Source organism: Molossus molossus, unplaced genomic scaffold (assembly GCF_014108415.1).
Source record: "Molossus molossus isolate mMolMol1 unplaced genomic scaffold, mMolMol1.p scaffold_m16_p_2, whole genome shotgun sequence".
NCBI lineage: Eukaryota > Metazoa > Chordata > Mammalia > Chiroptera > Molossidae > Molossus > Molossus molossus.
In genome coordinates this window covers 55,626,844-55,642,502 of record NW_023425355.1, presented here as the reverse complement: position 1 = coordinate 55,642,502, position 15,659 = coordinate 55,626,844, and positions in this window count along the sequence as shown.

The following is a 15,659-nucleotide window of genomic DNA, read 5'->3' as shown; positions in this document are numbered from 1 at the left end:
GGTTTCTTGTAAACAACATATAGATGAGTCATGCTTTCTTATCCAATCAGCTGCTCTGTGTATTTTTTTTTTTATCCTCACCCAAGGACATTTTTCCATTTTTTTTTTTTTTTTGTTCAGATAGAGCGGGAGGGAGAGAGAGGAAGAGAGACAGAGACAGAGAAACATCGATGTGAAGGGACACATCGAGTGGCTGCCACCCGCACGACCAACCAGGGCCGGGGACAAACTGCAACCGAGGTACGTGCCCTTAGCGGTAACCGAACGCGGGTCTCTCTGTACCGCAGGCCGATGCTCCAACCGCTGAGCCATACTGGCCAGGATGCCGTCGATTTGTTGACGTTAATTTTGTATTCTGGTACACTGTCAAATTCACTAATTAAGTCTAATAGATTTTTAATGGAGTTTTTAGGATTTTCTATGTATAATATCATATTATCTGCAAACGATGACAGTTTCACTTCCTCCTTTCCAATTTGGATCCCTTTTATTTTTTCTTCCTGTCTCATTGCTCTGGCTAAGACTTTCACTATTATGTTAAATAAGAGTGGCAAAAGTGGGCATCCCTGACTTGTTTCTATTCCTAACGGAAATGGTTTTAATTTCTGCCCATTGAGTATGATGTTGGCTGTAGGTCTTTCATATATGGCCTTTATTATGTCGAGATATGATCCCTCTATTTCCAAATTGCTGAGTGTTTTTATCAGAAATGGGTGCTGGATTTTGCCTAATGCTTTTTCAGCATCTATTGATATGATCATGTGGTTTTTATTCTTCATTCGGACATCATAAACAGCAGAATTTTCACTGATACATCACCTAAGGCAACAGAAACAAAGAAAAAAATGAACACATGGGACTACATCAAACTAAAAAGCTTCTGCTCAGCAAAAGAAACAACCGCCAAAATGGAAAGATAACCCACTGTGTGGGAGAGCATCATTTCCAATGACACATCAGATAAGGAGTTAATACCCAAAATATATCGAGTATTCATACAATTCAACAAAAGGAAGACAAAGAACCCAATTGAAAATGGGCAGATGAACTAAATAGACACCTCTCCAAACAGGACATACAAATGGCTAAGAGACATATGAAGAAATGCTCAACATCACTAATCATCAGAGAGATGCAAATTAAAACAACAGTGAGGTATCACCTGACACCTGTCAGAATGGCCGCCATCAACAAATCATCAAACAAGTGTTGGCGAGGGTGTGGAGAAAAGGGGACTCTAGTACACTGCTGGTGGGAATGCAGACTGGTGCAGCCACTATGGAAAACAATATGGTATTACCTCAAAAAATGAAAAACTGAATTGCCATTTGACCTAGTGATTCCACTTCTAGCAATATACCCTAAGAAGCCTGAAACACCAATCAGAAAGAATATATGTACCCCTTTGTTCATAGCAGCACTGTTTACAATAGCGAAGATCTGGAAACAGCCTCAGTGTCCATCAGTAGAGAATGGATAAAAAAACAGTGGTACATATCCACAATGGAGTACTATCCAGCTGTAAAAAGAAAGATCTCTTATCCTTTGAGACAACATGGACGAACCTGGGAAGTATTATTCTAAGCGAAACAAGCCAAGCAGAAAAAAACAAATACCACATGATCTCACTTATTTGTGGAATATAATGAACATAACAGTCTGAGGAATAGGGTATACCCAGGGACGTGGAAGTAGGGTACAGACTGACAACCCTCAGAAGAGGGGTTGGTCGGGGGAGGGAAGAAATAAACTACAGGACTTATATGCATGTACGCATAACCAATGGACATGGACAACAAAGCTGGGGACGGGATTGGGGGGATGGGGAAGAGGGTGTCAATGGGGTAAAAAAGGAGAAACATCTATAACAAAAATAAAAATTAGATGAGAAAAAAATACAGCTATCAAATTATTTTTAACACATTTATATGTTAATGAATATGCTTTTTATTAACACATTAAATAAATAATCTGGCAGCAAGTCTAATATCTCAAGAATTTAAAGTAGTACATGAGTAAATAACATTTTGAGACATCTGAAAATATTGCAATGTGATATAAACATATTTGCGATTTCTATTCATGACAGTCATAGATACTACTACCATTGTGGTTTGTTGCCTATATTCATAATTTAGAGGAAATGCTAAATTTCAAAGATATAATTCTTTTCCCTTCCAAGTTCACAGACCCCATAAATTCTATTTATGAACTCCAGGTTAAGACTCATTGCCTTAGAGTGAGTTCTCTTTAAGGAGTCTTAACAGGGCCTCATGCTAAAAAAACTTATAGCTGCCCATTACTGCATAAGCACAAACAAATTCAAATCCCAGCCAGGAGTCAAGCTAGGAACGCTACTACTATATTTAGATGAAATGTTTCATTTTGTTTGTTTGTTTGTTTGTTTTTAAATAGATGGGTCTATTATTAAGATATTTCTAGATAATGAACAAATCTTCTTGACTGCGTCCGTTTTACCCTACCATTGCTTCCCAGTCTCCACAATCTCCACCAGTCCACCTACCACATTGTGACAACAGTGATCTTTTAAAATGCAAGTATGACCCCTGCTTAAAATACTTGACTCTTCTGGCCCTCTCTCCCTTTCAGTCACTTCATAAGCAGCTTCCCAAATGTTATCCCATCTCCCTCCCCTACCCAACAGAAGTTTACACTACTGAAGGGGTTCAGAACAGGCCTCCCCAAGATGTGCTACTTAGGCATATGGATTATTTTGAACTGAAGGCAAGTGAGACCCAGTAGGTTCAGGAGAAACTTCTGCACCTTCCTTAACTACTTCAAAGAGTATAAATTGGGAGCCTTGACCATAATAAGGGTTATCACCAGAGATAACATTTTATCACCTATCTATAGGGCAAGGCAAACTTCTGATTACTAAGCATCTGCTCTTCTTATCGTCCTGCGAATTTCCTTCCTATCCTCTGAAGCTCCAGACACCTTACCTCATTTCTTGGTTCAGGATGCCATATATACCCCATTTTACCTTTCTGTCTCAGAAGCTCTCTTGTATGTGGGGTCTTTGACTCTCTCAGGCATGTGGGGTTCCCATAAATACATATGAAATTAAATTTAGTCATTTTCTCTTGTTAATCTGTCTCATGTCAACTTAATTATTAGACCATCTGGAAGAATCTAGAAGGGTGGAGAAAATTTCTTCCACCCCTACACTACAGTGATTTGAAATAATAAAACCACATACAGTTGTCCATATATACCTCCTCCATTTGTAGATGTTATTTCCTTTTCCTAGAATGTCTTCGTACTCCATTCTCAACTGGCAAATTCCTTCTTGTTATTTAAAATCCAGCTCAAGTACTATCTCTTCTTGTGTCAGGCCTTGCCTGGCCTCCCTGGGAAGAGTTTATTACTTTCTCCTATGTGCTACCACTCACTGAACCTTGACTATACATATAGTGTGGCACTCATATAAACTAGTTTATTGAATGAGCCAGACACAGTAGGGTATAAGCAGAAAGCAATACAATTCTTTCACACCATTGCTTCACACCACAAGCTCTATCGAATTATTTTCCCCACCCCTGCATGAAATTTCAACAGAGCTCATACCTTTTTCTATCAGTCTCGGATATTAAAAATAGTTTTGTTTTTTAGGCATTAAAAATTTCAGACCAGTCTAATATATCACAGCTTCAATCTGTCATCCATTTCCAAGCTTCTCCACTCCCCCAGCTCAGGTCTAACTCACCCAGGAAATTCACAGTTGGGGAAAGGTAGGTAGTATGGATGGCTTCTCCCCTCATTCATTTTCTCTTCTATCTCTCATTCCACACTCATTGTACTGCTTCAAATTCTGTCTGCATTAAAACACAGAGAGGAATTAGAAGGAAGGGCTCAAATAATCTTTACTTTACTGGTTCAGTTTTAACCTGGCATTGGAGAATTCCAGATATCCAAAACTAATACTTTCTTGGGTTATTTGGATCTCCCCTGTCATTGGAGACTTTTCAACTATAGTTTCCTTGACCTAGGCAACACCTCCTCTGGCTGGCCTCTTACAAATCCTCTGTCCCTGGTTTCTATAAGCCCATTCCTCTTTTGGGGTCACTTTACACCTCTGAGCAATCTTCTTAGGGGAGATCCCTTATAAGATGATTCAACTCTAAAGTCCTACTGTAGGAACTATATCTGGCCTCTGTGACACAGACAGCTTTCATTATGTGTTGATGGAAGTACAGCTTTCGGCAAATGCAGCCTTCTCTTTCCTCTGTTGACAAGCTTCTTTTGCCATAGCCTCTTCATCTTAAGACTTTGTTTTTAGATATGAGTCAGTTGCCAGTCCCTGCAAATGTCAATCCCCTGGTAATATATGTCAAAATCTTGGAGTGGTTTTCTTTTAGCCCCATTCCATTTAAGTGAGTGGGGAATACTTCCTCAATTCCCTGACAATCAAAAGTATCTCTAAGGCATTCTCACAACACTTTTCAAAAGCATCCTTGCTACCACATTTCTCTCAATCAATCACCTAGCATCTCTTCATACACTTTTGGGGTAAGTAATAGACTATGGGACCTCAGATCATGTTATATATTTTTTATTTTATTTAATTAATTAATTTATTTTTGTTACAGATGTTTTTCCTTTTTCCCCCTCACTGATTCCCCCATCGACATCCCTCCCCGCTTTTCCCCCAGCTTTGTTGTCCATGTTCATTGTTCATGCATATATGCATATACGTTCTGTAGTTTATCTCTCCCACACCACCCCCTCTTCTGGGAATTGTCAGACTATACCCCACTTCCATATCTCTGGGACAATCCCATTCCTCAGACTATTATGTTCATTATATTCCACAAATAAGTGAGATCATATGATACTTGTCTTTCTCTATTTGGCTTCTTTGGCTTAGGATAATATTTTCCAGGTCCTTCCATGTCATCTCAAAAGATAAGAGATCTTTTTTCTTACAGCTGCATAGTACTCCATTGTGTATAAGTACCACAGCTTTTTTATCCATACATCTACTGATGGACATTTGGGCTGTTTCCAGATCTTAGCTATTGTAAATAGTGCTGCTATGAACATGGGGGTACATATATTTTTTTCTGATTGGTGTTTCAGGCTTCTTAGGGCATATTCCTAGAAGTGGGATCACTGGGTCAAATGGAAGTTCAATTTTTAATTTTATGAGGTAACACCATAGTGTTTTCCATAGTGGCTGCACCAGTCTGCATTCCCACCAGCAGTGCAATAGAGTACCCTTTTCTCCACACCCTCGCCAACACTTGTTGTTTGATGATTGGTTGATGGCGGCCACTCTGACAGGTGTGAGGTGATACCTCATCGTTGCTTTAATTTGCATCTCTCTGATGATTAGTGATGTTGAGCATTTCTTCATATGTCTCTTAGCTATTTGTATGTCCTGTTTGGAGAGGTGTCTATTTAGTTCCTCTGCCCATTTTATAATGGGGTTTTTTTCTTCCTTTTTTTGAGTTGTATGAGCACTCTATATATTGGAAATTAACCCCTTATCTGATATATAATTGGCAATTATGCAGTGGGTTGCCTTTCCATTTTCATGATTTTATCTTTTGCTGTGCAGAAGATTTTGAGTTTGATGTAGACCAATGTATTCATTTTTCTACTTTGTTTTTCTGTTGCCTTAGGTGATGTATCAGTGAAAATTCTGCTGCATATGATATCTGAAATTTTGTTGCCTACATTTTCTTCTAGTATTTTTATGGATTCTTGAGTCACATTTAAGTCTTTTATCCATTTTGAGTTTATTCTTGTGTATGGTGTAAGTTGATGGTCTAGTTTCATTTTTTTGCATGGAGCTGTCCAATTTCCCCACATCATTTGTAAAAGAGGCTGTCTTTACTCCACTGCATGCTCTTGCCCCCTTTGTCAAATATTAATTGAGCATATTGCCTTGGGTCTATTGCTGGGTTCTCTGTTCTGTTCTGTCTATATGCCTATTTTTGTGCCAGTACCACACTTTTTTTTTTATTACAGTGGCTTTGTAGTATAATCTGAAATCTGGTAATGTGATCCCTGCAACTTTGTTCTTTTTCAAGATTGCTGTGGCTATTCGAGGTATTTTTTGTTCCATATGAACTTTTGAAGTATTTGTTCTAGTTCTGTGAAGTATGTCATTGGCATTTTGATTGGGATTGCAATGAATTTACAGATTGCTTTGGGTAGTATGGACATTTTAATTATGTTAATTCTTCCAATCCATGAACAAGGTATGTGCTTCCACTTTTTTACATCTTCCTCTATTTCTTTTTTCAATGACCTGTAGTTTTCTGCAAATAGGTCCTTTATTTCTTTGGTTAAGATTATTTTTAGGTACCTTAAATTTTTTCCCGCGATGGTAAATGGGATTGTTTTTTTAATTTCTCTTTCTGTGAGTTCATCATTGGTGTATAAGAACGTAATTGATTTCTTGATGTTAATTTTGTATACTGCTACTTTGCCAAATTTATTTATTACTTCTAGTAAATTGTTGATGGAGTCTTTGAGGTTTTCTACATATAGATCATATCATTTGTGAATAATGACAGTTTCACTTTCTCCCTTCCAATTTTGATCCCTTATATTTTTCTTCCTATCTGATTAATGTGACTAAGATTTCCAGTACTATATTAAACAAGAGTGGCGAAAGTGGGCATCCTCATTTTCTTGTTTTTGTTAAGGGAAATGCTTTTAGTTTTTGCCCATTGAGTATGATGTTGGCTGTAGGTCTTTCATATATGGCCTTTATTATATCTAGATATGATCCCTCTATTCCCAGATTGCTGAGCGTTTTTATCAGAAATGGGTGTTGTATTGTGTCGAATGCTTTTTCAGTGTCTATTGATATGATCATATAATTTTTGTCTTTCATTTTGTTTATGTGGTGTATCACATTTATTCATTTGTGAATACTGTACCATTATTGCATTTCTGGGATGAATCCCACTTGGTCATGGTGAATAATATTTTTGATGTATTGCTGGATTCTATTTGCTAGTATTTTGTTCAGGATTTTGGCATCTATGTTCATCAGGGATATTGGCCTACAGTTTTCTTTCTTTGTAGTGTCTTTTTCTGGTTCTGGAATTAGAATTATGCTGGCCTCATAAAATGAGTTTGGAAGTCTTCCTTCTTGAACTTTTGGAAATAGTTCAAGGACAATGGGTATTAGTTCTTCTTTAAATGTTCAGTAAAATTCCCCCATAAAGCCATCCGTGTCTGGCTTTTGTTTGGTGGAAGAGTCTTGATTACATCTTCAATTTATTTTGTTGTTATTGGTCTGTTCAAGTTTTCTATCTCTTTCCAGTTCAGTTTTTGGAGATTGTGTGTTTCTAGGAATTTGTTCATTTCACTAAGATTGTTGAATTTTTTTGCCATATAATTGTTCATAATGTTTGTTAACAATCCTTTTTATTTCTGTGGTGTCAGTTATTATTTCTCCTTTTTCATTTCTGATTTTGTGTATTTGGTTCTTTTTCTTTGTTTCTTGGTGAGTCCCCCTAAGGGTCCATCAATCTTGTTTATCTTTTCAAAGAACTGGCTCTTTGTTTCATTGATTCTTTGAATTGTTTTTTGGTCTTCATGTCATTTATTTCTTCTCTGATCTTCACTATTTCCTTTCTTCTACTTGCTCTGGGGTTTTCCTTTTCTTTGCCTTCTAGTTCTTTAAGTTGTGAGGTTAGATAGCCTATTAGAAATTTTTCTTGTTTCTTGAAGTAGGCCTGTAGTGCTATGAACTTCCCTCTCAGAACTGCTTTTGCTGCATCTCATAGATTTTATGTTGTTGGGTGTTCATTTTCTTTGGTTTCTAGGAAGTTTTTAATTCCCTCCTTGATCTCCATGGTAACCGATTTATAGTTCAATAACATGTTATTTAGCCTCCATGTTTTCCAATGTCTTTGCATGTTCTTGTTGCAATTGATTTCTAGTTCATTCTACTGTGATCTGAGAATATGCTATATATGATTTTGATCTTTTTGAACTTGCAGAGACAGTTTGTGCCCTAACCTGTGGTCTATCTTTGAGAATGTCCCATGTGCACTTGAGAAGAATGTAAATTCTGTAGTTTTGGGGTGTAATTCTCTGTAGATATCTATTAAATCCATTTGATCTAACTGTTCATTTAGAGTCTGTGTTTCTTTGTTAATTATTTGCCTAGAAGATCTATCCAGTGATGTGTGCGGGGTATTGAAATTCCCTACTATGATTGTATTGCTGTTGATTTCTCCTTTGAAGTCCTCCAAAAGATTTTTAATATATGTTGGTGCTCCTATATTGGGTGCATATATGATTACCAAGGTTATATCTTCCTGTTGGATAGATCCTTTCAATATTATGTAATGGCCTTCTTTGGCTCTAGTTATGTCCTTAATTTTGAAATCTACTCTATCAGATATGAGTATTGTTACCACAGTTTTGTGGGGTTTTTTGTTTTCCATTTGCTTGAAAGATTTTTTTCCATCCCTTCACTTTCAACCTATGTGAGTCTTTTGTTGTGAGGTGGTTCTTTTGTAAACAACATATATGTGAGTTATGCTTTCTTACCCAGTCAGCTACTCTTTGTCTTTTTATCAGAGCATTCAAACCATTCTCATTAAGGTGATAATTGATATGTACTTCTTTATTGCCATTTTTGTTTAATGTGGTTCTATTTTTCCTTCCTATTTCTTTTACTAATTACAGCAATTCTTTTACCATATCTTGCAGCGCTGGATTGATGTTAATATATTCCCTTAGCTTTTTTTTTTTTTTTTTTTTTTTTTGGTCTGGGAAGCTCTTTATTTGACCTTCTATTTTGAATGACAGCTTTGCTGGGTAGAGTAGTCTTGGATTGAGATCCTTGTTTTTTCATCACCTTGATTACCTCATGCCATTCCCTGCTGGCCTCTAGTGTTTCTGTTGAGAAGTCAGCTGAGAGCCTTATGGGGTTTCCTTTGTAGGTAACCTGTTGTTTATCTCTTGCTGCCTTTAGGATTCTCTCTTTGTCTTTAAATTTTGTCATTGTAATTACTATGTGTTTTGGTGTGAACCTGTTTGGGTTCTTCTTACGTGGGGCTCTCTGTACTTCTTGAACCTGAATTCCTTCTTCCTTTACCAAGTTATGAAAGTTTTCTGTCACTAGTTCTTCAAATATATTCTCTAACCTTTGGCAATTTTCTTCTTCTTAGGAGACTCCTATGATGTGAATGTTATTTCCAGTTGTCCCACAGTTCTCTTAAGCTGTCTTTCTGATTTTTAATTGTTTTTTCCTTTTTGTTTGCTGATTGGTTAATTTTTTTCTACCCTGTCTTCTAATTCACTGATCCTGTCCTCAGCTTCCTCTGTTCTGCTGATTAGTCCTTCCAATGTGTTCTTAATTTCTGCTATATCATTCTTTATTTTCATTTGGTTTGTTTTTAATGTTTCTATATCTTTACTCGGTGCTAATATCCTTATTCATGCTGTTAAGCTTCCTCAAGATCATGGTTCTGAACTCTACCTCTGATAATTTGCTTAGCTGTATTTTATTGATCTCATCTTTGTTAGAGTTATCTTGTTCTTTCATTTGGGATTTGTTTTATGTTTCACCATTTTGGCTAACTCAGTGGGTTTTGGAGCCTGTCAAATTTTCTCTGTGGGTATTGATGTTCTGCTGTTTGTGGCTCCTTCTACTTGATTTGGATGAGCCTGGTTGGGCCCACATTAAACACCACTGTCAGGTCTTACTTTCCTGGGTAGGTTTTCAAGCCCAGAAAATGTTCACTTATCTTCTAGCTTTTTCCTGGTGGCTAATAGTCTCAGTTACTCACTGCCTTGGAATGTAGCCCTGGTGTTCTGCATAGGAGGATTTCCAGAAGGTGGGATAGATACTGGTTGTTAATGAGCCTTAATTTGAATTTTTTTGCCTCGCCTTGTGAAGGCTGAATCTCCGAGGGGGTTTTCTGCTTTTACCCACAGCTCGGGGAAGGAACATACTGGCCACCATCCTTTGTGACCACAACTCAGCCAAGATTTTGAGTGCCCTCCATCTCCCCACTAAGTTACATCCCAGTCTGCCCTCCCTCTGCCATAGCCTCCAGGTGAGTGGCTGTGTCTATTTTAGTGTTCTGTCCAGGGTCTCTGTGCTGTGCAGAAGGCTTGGTCTTTATTCCCCAAGGGTGCTGCACACAGCTAAGTCTGCTGCTGTTCGTGAGCTACCAGCCCACCACCTTCTCGCACTTCTGCAGATCCTATCAGTGTCCCTGGTTATATGGTCCTATCCTGCTGCTTTTCTGTTGCTTTATTTTGAGGATTTGTCTTTATTTCCGTTGTAATTCTCATTTGGACCTGGGAGATCTTCTGTGTAACTTCTATTCACTCCTCCTTCATTTTCACATCTTCTATGCCTATCTTTTGTGCAGCTGTGTGGCACAGGCCTTTCTGATTCCCCGCACCCTTCAGGTCCCATGGGTAACTGGATCACACAGTCTCCTGGGGACCCGGCTCTATGCCTATGTTATGGGCTGCTGGGTCGCACAGGCCTCTCTGGTGCTTCAGCACTCTGCAGGTCCCGTGGGTAACTAGATTGCACTGTCCCTGCTAGGTCGCACAGGCCTCTCTGGTGCTTCAGCACCCCACAATTCCTGCTGGGTCGCACAGCCCTCTCTGGTGTGTCAGCATCCTAGAGGTCCCAGGGGTGACTAGATCGCACATTCTCTGCTCTGTCACACAGGCCTTTCTGGTGCTTCAGCACCCCACAGGTCCCATGAGTAACTGATTGTACAGTCCCTGCTGGGTTGAACAGGCCTCTGATGCCCCTGCACCCTGCAGTTCCCACAGGTGTGCAGCTGTATGGCACCTGTCTCTCTCGGGCTCCAGTTTCTCACTGCTCTTGTGGGCTACTGGATAGCACAAGCCTCTGTGGAGCCCCAGGTCTCACCACTGGCTCAGATCATGTTTAAAATCACCCTTTACCAAATTCTATAAGTATGGTGTGTCACACCTCTCTTTAGAATATGAAATCTTTTCATTTTGAGCTTTGGTTTCTTATCCAATACTGAAGCTGAAAATGTCCCCTTTTAATATCTGTTGCATAGGACTGCAGGCACTACTACACTATGAGCTTCTTGACACCAGGAAATAAGTTTTATTCATTTTTAATCTTGCGACACCTAGCTTGGTATCTCACACAAGGAAGGTGCTCAAAACTATTTGTTTACACCAGTTCAAGATGTTAGACTAGGTACAAGCATCACACACAATCCTTTCTAGAGTCCATTAAAATAAAAAGTACATCAGTACATAAAAGAATAAATCTTTAACAGGAAAAATAATGAGATGAAGGTGATGGATTGCCAACCACAGACCCCAACACATTTCTGAATGAAGTAAAGTAGATATGAGTGAGTTGGCAGGTGAAACAAATGGATGAAACTACAGTTTAGAATATGTTATGAAGAAGCGACAGAAGAGATAGGAGCCAGCCTGTCTGGCAGAACACTTGAGATACTCTGGGCTCTGAGTCAGCAAGTACAGAAGGGAGCAGGTGTGAGAAATTGGAATTTAAACTAAGGAATTAATTGGCAATTTTTAAAACAGAACAACTACATTAGTTTCCACCACCATATTTGACCCCAAATCCTTTGTCCAGAATACCAGTTAATGGCATTTGCCAACAAGCAAAATAAAAAATAAAACCCAAACTAGAAAGCTTTTCTCTGAAAAATGAAATCTTGTGGAGAAAGTTAAGACTTCTAGTTTGAATATCAGCTGCTCAGAGAAATACCTGTCTCACTGGGCATTTAAAAATTTTTTTAATCCTCACCTAAAGATATTTTTGTTTTTGCATTTATTTTCAGATAGAGTGGGGGGAGGGGGAGTAAGAGAGGGAGAAACATCAATGTGAGAGAGACACATTGACTGGTTGCCACCCACATGACCCCACCCAGGGCCGGGGATAAACTGCAGCCGAGGTATGTGCCCTTAGTGGGGACCGAACCCAGGCCTCTGTGGTCTTCAGGCCAATGCTCTAACCACTGAGAAAAATTGGCCAGGGCCTCACTGGGCATTTAGAGTACTCATAGCCAGATAGACAATTCCCAGCCTACCCACCTTAAACCAATGCTTGCCAAGCAAGCAGCCCTTCCTGCCGTACCTCATAAAGGCCTTTTTTTCAGAATTTCCAGTAAGCCATTAGAGGACAGAACCACCTGGAAAACATACCAGCTTTACCTGGAAAACAGTCCAGTTTTCCAAAACAGCAAAGGGAAAACCCACCTCAGCTACACAGTAACTTTTCCTTAAAAATAAATGAACAGGATATTTCTGGTCAAGAGGGAGGCACAGGTAAATGTGGTATTTGCATCCTCCCACAACCACATCTAAATTACAACTAAACTACAGAATAAGCATCATTCAGATGATCTGAAACCTAGGTGGACAGAAGTCTTATAACTAGAGATATAAAGAAGAAGCCATGTTGAGACTGGTAGGAGAAGTGGAGACGATGAACAGATTGGTGCCACGCCCATGTGTATCAGTTAAAATTTGAGAGGGATAGCTTGGCTTTAGAGGTTCCCCCCTGAAGAGTGAGAGGTCCCAGTCACACAACAGGTCCCCCAGCCCAGGATTCCAGTGCCAACAGAAAAAGTCCCCATAATTTCTGAACACAAAAACCAGCAGGGATTGTGGTTGAGTGAGACAAAGGGCTACTGGAGTCCCAGGTGTTCCTTTTAAAAGACTAACTTACAAATTTACTCATACTCACTCACTCTGAGCTCCAGTGCTGGGTCAGCAGCTTGAAAGGCACCAGAGACTTATGCCGGTATTAGGGAAAGAGCTAGAAGAGCAGCTTTCTTCCAGACAGAAGTGCTGGCAGAAGCCATTGTTTCTATGCTGAGTCCTCCCCACACAGAGCCAGCAGGCTGACATCATATCTGAGTCTCCATGAACCTAGCTAATACTGTTTGCCCTGCCCTGGTGATTCCCTGAGACCCCACCTCACCCAACTTGTAGGCCCATCCAAATCCTTTCCAGTGGCTTTTCCATACAAATAGCCTGTCCTGATTCATGCAGCAGTCTTTCCTAAAATATCTCAAAGGTTCACAAACCCCAAACAATTACCAACTGACCTCAGTGTGCCTTGCACCTTTTGCCAAGTGGCCCCAGCCCTGACATTAGCAGCCACTGGCCTCAGTTTGTAGGTTGGCTTCTCCTGGGCACCTCCAAGCCTATCACAAATATCAGCCATCTTCAGATCTCTTTGTAGCTTGTCCTGGGAGGCCCCAGAGGTAGCACACCTGGTAAACAGCTTCAGACCATGGTGGAACACCACCCAACCATATCCATGTGCAACACATTCAAGAGACAGACTCATCAGACTTACTCAGAGTCTGCCCCACTAAAGTGAGTCCTGCTCTGTGGGGTAAACCCCTACATAGTAGCTCTACAACTATGGTGGCAGCCAGTCCTCATAGCCAATCAGACTGGGGGTAAATCCCTCCCATTGTTGTGCCAACAGCAATCAAGGCTCAACTACAACAGGAGAGTGCACACAGTCCAAGTGTATGGGAGGAAGAAGGGTACACACTTGGATGGCCCAGCTTGGGTGACCAGGGAGGCTGGGTCACTGGGTCATACAGGACACTTACTACATAAGGCCACTCTATCAAGACCAGGAGATGTAGCAGCTCTACCTAATATATAGAAACAAACACAGGGAGGCAGACAAATTGAGGAGACAAAGAAACATATCCCAAATGAAAGAACAGAACAAAACTCCAGAAAAAGAACTAAACAAAATGGAAACCAGCAATCTACCAGATGCAAAGTTCAAAATATCAGTTATAAGAATGCTCAATGAACTTAGGAGAAGAGTAGAGGATCTTTGTGAGAACTTCAACAAAGAGACAGGAAACATAAAAATGAAGATTAAAAAAAACATTTAAAAAAAGCAGTGAGAAATAAAGAATATAATAATTGAAATGAAGAATACATTATAGGGACTCAACAGTGGGTAGATGAAGCAGAGGATCCAATCAGCAATGTGGAAGACAAGGTAGCAGAAAACACCCAATCAGAACAGCAAAAAGAAAAAAAAAACCCAAGTGGAGGCCAAGATGGCATCAGTCAGGATTAGAGTGAGAGTGAGTATGTGAGAGTGTGAGCAAGTGTGTGAGTGGATAAGAGTGTGGACGAGCAACCTTGAGCAGTGCAGAAACTTGGGGCAAAGGGTTCCTGTGCTGTGGATGAGGAGCAGCTGGCTACTGGGGTAAGTGGCTTGTCAGGATGCTTCTCCCTGCACAGCCAGAAGGCCCCACCATTTTGGAAGATCCCTGGTCTTCCCTGGGAGGAGGCAGCTGGGAATGGCTAAGGCTAAGCTACCTGAGCAACCAGAGTACCTTGAACAATCAAACCAGTGGACCTCACTGTGTCAACGTGGACTAGTGCATAGTAGCAGCACTATCAAGGTGCCTGCTGCAGTAGCTAAAACCAGGCAAGAGCTGAGCATGGTCCCCCACAGCAGAAGCCTGATCAGAGCCCAGCACCTTTCCACACAGCAGCAGTGAGAGAGCAGGAGTGAAGCCCCACCCCCAACAGCAGTTGAGGCTTGGGAGCTGAGACACACCCCCAGCAGCAGAGGCTCCAGAGAAGACATCCATACCCAGGCATCAGCAGCACAGATTAGCAGCTAAGACCCATCCCCAGTGGCATCAGCAGAGGCTAATAAGAAGTGGTGCCCAGCCCAAGCAGCAGCAAGACTCGGGCAGCTGGGACCTGCACCTGACATTTGCAACAGCAGATTTGGAGTGGAGCCCTTCCCTCAGCGGCAGCAAAGTCCCAGAAGCTGAGCATTCTCAGCCCCCAACAGCAACAGAAGATTGGGAGCTGAGAGCACTGATTGGCAACAGCAGCAGCAAACCAGGAGCTGACACTCGCCCCCAGCAGTGACTGATCAGGAGCTGAGCCCCACCAGGCAGCAGTTTACCCCAGTATCACACCAGCATGACCCATGCATTCATGGAGCACACCAGCAAGACCCACATACCTCAGCAGAACACTAGCGGGACCCATGCACCCTAGGAGTACACCAATGGGACCCATGTACACCAGTAGTACATCAGCATGACCCATGCACCACAGGAGAACACCAGAGGGACCCACATACCCCAGCAGCACACCAGCAAGACTCACACACTCCAGCAGTACACCAATGGGACCCAAACACCACAGGAGTGCACCAGCTGAACCCATGCACTCTAAGGGTCCCTAACATAACAGACCAATACCAGCCACAACTTGTCAATCCTCCAGGACCCACAGCAGGCAAGAGGTGCCACACACCAAAACAGTCTGGGGGGTACAGCAGCCTTATTTGACACACACCAACCTGCCTACACATTCCAACATCCCTCACTGGGCATAGAAATACCAGACTGCTAAAATGGTGAGACAAAGAAGCAACACCCAAATGAAGGAAAGGGAGGAATCACCACAAAAGGAACTACATGAAATGGAAGAAAGCAATTTGTCAGATAATGAATTCAAAGCAATGATTTTAAGGGTGATCAAACAATTTAGTGAGAACTACAATCAACTTAATAAGAATTATGAAGAGCTCAGTGGGAACTATATCAGCTTAAAAAGTGAGATAGAAATTAAGAGGAAATAAAGAATGGCATAGCTGTTGTGAAAAATACCTTAGA